Source organism: Pleurodeles waltl, chromosome 4_1, assembly GCF_031143425.1.
Source record: "Pleurodeles waltl isolate 20211129_DDA chromosome 4_1, aPleWal1.hap1.20221129, whole genome shotgun sequence".
NCBI lineage: Eukaryota > Metazoa > Chordata > Amphibia > Caudata > Salamandridae > Pleurodeles > Pleurodeles waltl.
In genome coordinates, this window is record NC_090442.1 from 46429342 (window position 1) to 46435341 (window position 6000).

Below are 6000 nucleotides of genomic sequence, written 5' to 3' on the forward strand. Positions count from 1 at the left end.
TTAGAACACAGAGAGCATCGTCAAAAAAGGGCCATTTTCACCTCTCCATATATCGCTTCCAGGCCTATGATCTCCGGATTAACCATCATGTTTTACAACAATGGTTCCATTGTCAGGGCAAAAATTAAAGGTGAGAGGTGGCATCCCTGCCTGGCACAGAGTTAATTGTGTGGGTTCCGAAAGGCATAAGTGTATCCAGAGTAGAGCAGTTAGATCCTCATAATTTGCCAAGGTGAAAGATTTTATGTGGGGCCCAGATTTGTGTTATCAACAGTTTTAGTCAGACATGTCCAATCAATGCAGTCTAATGCCTTTTCAGCATCCAGCAAGAGAAGGAGGACCTGAGATCCCATATTGGAGGCTTTATTGACTGCATTGAGAGCCAACCTAATAGTGTCCCCTGTATATCTGTTCCTGATAAAACCTGCTGGTAAGGAGACACTAAACGAGGTCAGGCTACCTTCAACCTGATAGTCAAGATCTTGGTAAAGATCTTCACATCGCTATTTAAGAGGGACAATGCTGTCCTGGTATGAATTGTGTGATTATTATATGAGTATCATAATTAATGTTGAAATTAATGTTTCATTATGAAATTATAAAACATATTAAGGGCTTATTTACCTTTGGGGATAATCGTCGTAACTTGAGCCCCACAAGATTATTGTTGCTTACAATCAGATGGCCACGCCTGCGTGCAGAAGTAGAAAGTCTGGATCTAGATGCTGTAAACTTACTGAGAACATAAAGACAGCCGTGTTTCTCACTGGTCCACAATGTTATGGATGACCTTGTTCTCATGCTGACAATGGAAGCGCACCCAGTGCATGTAGCCGCTGCAGAGCTCATAATGGGTGGGACATGGTCCCTGTGACCGGACTCTCCTTACAGAAGGGCCTTCTTCTCACCAACAGGTGTCCTCTCACCACACACCACAGCCTACGAGTCAAGCCTCCCACTGAAAGCCACACATTGACCTCCTTAGCTGTAGTTTATTTGTTTTATGTGCACAGACTTCGATGCAACCCTAGTCAGCCATATGGGGGTGCACTGTGCGCCCCCAATTTCTTGTGGTTCTATAGGGCTGGGTCAACAACAGTTAAACACTCAACAATTCTTAAGATAATCTCAAGTGTGGAAGTACCTGGTGTTCAAAACATATATGGATGTTTTATGAGGACAACTGTTGAACTTCCAAAGTTTGTTATTAATAAATAAACGGGGAGTCTGGCAGTTATTATTAAGCTGGATCCGAATAACGAGCCTGACCCCAGCGAACCGTATTATGTCCTGGTGCAGGACGCGGACATCGGGATGCACACCGAACATGAGAAATAACTCAATAACTTTCTTTTACAGCCCAGTCTGATGCACTGAACGTGCAGCAAACAACCCCCTTTCTCCAACAAGGCTGGAAGTAGGTGGGGGGCCCCCAAGAGGACAAACAGATCCAGGAGTACCAGCAACAGAAGAGCCAGAACCGAGAGACCAGGGGAACTAGAAAAACCACCAGGGAAACCAGAAAAACAAGCTCCATGGGGATCAGGAACTGGACCAGAAGGATGGGCCCTGGGCTTGGAAACTGACAAAGACCGGAAGGACCAGGAATGAAAAAGTGAGGAGGACCAGGACCAAGAAGACCAAGATAACTAGCATTTCTAGAGTTTAGACTAGGAAGAGCACCAGGACACAGAACACAAGATCAGGAGCAGAAGGAGGATCAGAAGGCTGAAGAATTATAGGTAAAGGAGGAGTACAGTGGGGAGTATCAGAAGGAGAAACACTGATGTGCCGTCTACAAGAATGAGAAGGACCTTAATCAGGGGGAAAAGGATTATGAAGAGGGGATGACTAGGGGAAAGGCAGGACCAAGAGGATGGAGATTAGAGTAAAGATGCTCAACATCCAGGTGCAGCATAGGACAAGGCATAGGAGGAAGGCCAGGAGAATAGCCAATGGGTGGAGGAGGAAGACAAAGAAAAGAAGGACCAGGAGTATGAGCAAGAGACAAACAGTATCAGGAGGAGGGGGGCAAGAGAAGAAGGGCCAGGAATGTGGGCAAGAGGAGGACAGGATCAGCAAGAGCAGGGGAGCCAGAAGAAGAAGAAGCAGGAATATGGGCAAGAGGAGGACAGGATCAGCTGGAGGAAGGGGCCAGGAGAAGGGGGACCAGGAATATGAGCAAGGGATGGACACGGTCAGCAGGAGGAGCGGGGGCAGGAGAAAAAGGAGCAGGAATATGGGTAAGAGGAGGACAGGATCAGCAGGAGGAGGGGGCCAGGAGAAGAAGGAACAGGAATATGGGCAAGAGGACAGGATCAGAAGTAGGAGCGGGAGAAGGGACATGATTAAGAGAAAGAAAGATCAGGAGTGCTAGGAGAGCAGGAGGAGGATGATGAGGAAAAGCAGAAGGGACAGGAGGAGAATGAGGACCAGAAGGGGGAGGACGAGGATGAAGGAGACGCTAATATGTTAAGCCACATATATGATGTCTTGTCCTCATTCACAAATGTACCCCTGTTATAAATGATTCAATCAATATTTGTAAAGTGCGACTACTCACCTGTGAGGGTTTCAAGGCGCTGGGGGGGGAGGAGCCTCATCTGAAGAGCCACATCTTGAGGTTCTTCCTGAAGATGGTGAGCGACGGGCTTTCTCTGAGGTACAGGGGGAGGTTGTTCCAGCTTTTTGCTGCAGTGTAGGTGAAGGATCGTCCTCCAGCAGTGGTTTTGTGGATGCGAGGGATGGTGGCCAGGGCCATATGGGCGGAGTAGAGGGATCTAGCGTGGTGTGGAAGGAGACACAGTGGTTCAAGTAGGCTGGTCCTGCTTTGTGTAGGCCTTATACGTGTAGGTGAGACACTTGAAGGTGATTTGCTTCTCGACCAGTAGCCAGTGGAGGGTCCTCAGGTGTTGGGAGATGTGTCCTTTGCGAGGGAGGTCCAGAATGAGTTTGGAAGCAGCGTTCTGGATGAGTTGTAGTTTATGATCCTAGTTGAGGTACCGGCATAGATGGCATTGCCGTAGTCGAGCTTGCTAGTGACTAAGGCGTGGGTGACTGTCCTGCGACAGTCTGTTGGGATCCATCTGTTGATGGCAGCGAAAGGGGCCATGTATAAGTTGAACAGTGTGGGTCTCAGTAAGGATCCTTGGGGGACTCCGCAGTTGACTCCTATGGGTCTGGAAGTGTAGGGCGGGAGCCTGACCCTCTGCGTCCTCCCAGAGAAGGAGTGGATCCATTCCAGGGCTCCTCCGCAGATTCCTATGTCGTGGAGTCTGATGCGCAGAGTGCTGTGGGAGACTGTGTCAAATGCTGCTAAGAGGTCGAGAACTATGAGTGCTGCAGTGTGGCCACGGTCTAGGAGTAATCGGATGTCATCTGTGGCTGCCAGGAGGGCTGTCTCAGTGCTGTGGAAGCCAGACTGGGAGCTGTCCAGGGAGTTGGCCTCAATGAAATTTCATAGTTGTGCGTGGATTGCTTTCTCCATTACTTTGGCGGGGTAGGGTAGCAGCGAGATGGGTGGGATTTTTTTTTGTTCTGATGGGTCAGCCGAAGGGTTCTTCAGGAGAGGGCATATTTCAGCGTGTTTCCAGTCCTCAGGGATGGTGCCCATGTTGATGGAGCAGCTGATTGTGTTCCGGAGCTCGGGCGATGGATGCGCTGGCTCTGATGTATATGTGGTTCAGGCAGAGGTCCGAGGGGGCCCCCGGAGTGGGTGCTGTTCATGATGTTGAGTGTTTCCTCTGTGGTGAGCGTGGACCAGCTATGGATGATCTGGGTGGGTTCTAGTGGGGTGGGTCAGTCACAGGTTCCGGTGCCAGGAGTTTTGATTCTTCTTTGCTTCTCTTATGCCTTGGTCTCTTTAGGTTCCTACATCTTTTTCTGCCCTTTTAAAGCAGTGCTTAATGCCCCCCCATCTGCTATTTTAAAATGAATTCTGTTTGTGAACAATTAACTCAGAAAATGTTTCTCAAAAATAATGTATAGATGGCGTGTCATTTAAACTGCTTCTCATTATTCTGCCCCTGTTTGTTGCACCGAGTTTATGAGATCCTGAAGTATACCTTTTCCATTTCCACTAAGTTACCAATTCTGATTAATGGCTAGATGCTTACATCTGTAGTGGGCAAAATGCAAATACTGTGACTATAAGAGTATTTAAACCTTACCAGAGAGGTTAGTGACATGTGAGTGGGAAAAAGCACAACATTTTCACTTTTTTTTTTAATTACCATACAGTTCTCTTATTTTTTGTCAAAAACAACAGTTGTATTGGTACTGCTAACTGTGTTGCCACAAGTTAGATCTCCTGGGGACTCCTCCACTGTGAGTGGAGAGAAGGGACATACAGTTGAAGAATAAAGTAGCCTGCTCTCCAGGGCACTCGACAGCAACCTCGAAAAAACAAATCCAAAGGCTGCTTGGAAGTTACTTTGGGCTTTCATTGATTAAATCATTGAAAACACGGTGGTCGTTTTAGGTCATTGCAAGTTGTTGAATGCCTCCTTTAAATTGAAACCAATAAAAAGGTGTGCACTAGCTGCAGTCTGATTGCTATTAGTATTAATTTAACTTTTGCAGTTATCTTCTACTGTGACGATTCTGCACTGTGTGCAATATGTGTTTTTTAAAGAATGGTTGACATGTTCACAGTGCTTCCTGTCTCTTCCTGTGGCCTCGTAGCACTACAAACACGTCACTCTATCCCAGCGCAGATACCTGCATTCACATCAGTTATACACACACGTCTGAGGTGGTCCATTAACCAACTGAGCTTCCCTACCAAAACAATCTATTTCCCAGAGTTGTGTTTAACTTGCACTTCCGATTTTTTCATTCAAGGTGTCACATAACTTCCCTCCTCCTCCCCATCCCAGACACAGCCCCAGGTGACCCCCAGGTGCTCTCACTGCAGACCCCCTGGGTACATATCGTCCCCGCAGTGGTGAGCGCACGTGTGCTGCCCCGAGCGGCCGCCCCCTCTCACCTCCAGCCCGGACCCACCGGGGGCTGCAGCAGGAGTCGCGCTATTTCCTGTTTGAGAACGTATCATAGCAACGGAGCCGTGACGTCATCACGTAGAGCGTCGCCTGGAGGGAGGGCACACCCTGGCTACATGCTGTGAGAGAAATTACACTTGATGACGGCGCAGAGTGACGTAGGCGGAGTGTCGGCCACTCCCCCTCTGCGTCATCACTGCAGGCACCTGCACCAGCCCGCGGTGGAGGAGGAGGAGGAAGATGAAGAAGCCCTTCATGGGAGTGAGCGCAAGGGCCCTGCTCCAGGGAGTCTGAAGGAGTGCAGGCCGCAGGGAGTGCTGAGCACGCTGCAGGGAGACTCCCGGGTGCAGGGAGTGCTGCGATCCGGTGACCCCACGAGCAGGCTGCAGGGAGTCTCCTGGGTGCAGGGACTCAGGGGGCAGGCTGCAGGGAGTCACCTGGGTGCAGGGACTCAGGGGGCAGGCTGCAGGGGGTCACCTGGGTGCAGGGACTCAGGGGGCAGGCTGCAGGGAGTCACCTGGGTGCAGGGACTCAGGGGGCAGGCTGCAGGGAGTCTCCTGGGTGCAGGGACTCAGGGGGCAGGCTGCAGGGAGTCACCTGGGTGCAGGGACTCAGGGGGCAGGCTGCAAGGAGTCACCTGGGTGCAGGGACTCAGGGGGCAGGCTGCAGGGAGTCACCTGGGTGCAGGGACTCACCTGGGTGCAGGGACTCAGGGGGCAGGCTGCAGGGAGTCTCCTGGGTGCAGGGACTCAGGGGGCAGGCTGCAGGGAGTCACCTGGGTGCAGGGACTCAGGGGGCAGGCTGCAAGGAGTCACCTGGGTGCAGGGACTCAGGGGGCAGGCTGCAGGGAGTCACCTGGGTGCAGGGACTGAGGGGGCAGGCTGCAGGGAGTCACCTGGGTGCAGGGACTCAGGGGGCAGGCTGCAGGGAGTCACCTGGGTGCAGGGACTCAGGGGGCAGGCTGCAGGGAGTCTCCTGGGTGCAGGGACTCAGGGGGCAG

General features: G+C 51.0%; 1 protein-coding gene across 1 annotated transcript in view; it reads right to left on the reverse strand.

Annotated features, from left to right (window-relative positions):
- CCDC24 (coiled-coil domain containing 24) overlaps positions 1 to 5079 on the reverse strand; it is a 117954-nt gene extending 112875 nt beyond the window's left edge. Inside the window, exon 1 of the mRNA XM_069227726.1 lies at positions 4988 to 5079. The gene's annotated coding sequence lies outside the window, so the exon portion shown is untranslated. The remainder of the gene's footprint in view (positions 1 to 4987) is intronic.
- Between the last annotated feature and the right edge of the window lie 921 nt (positions 5080 to 6000).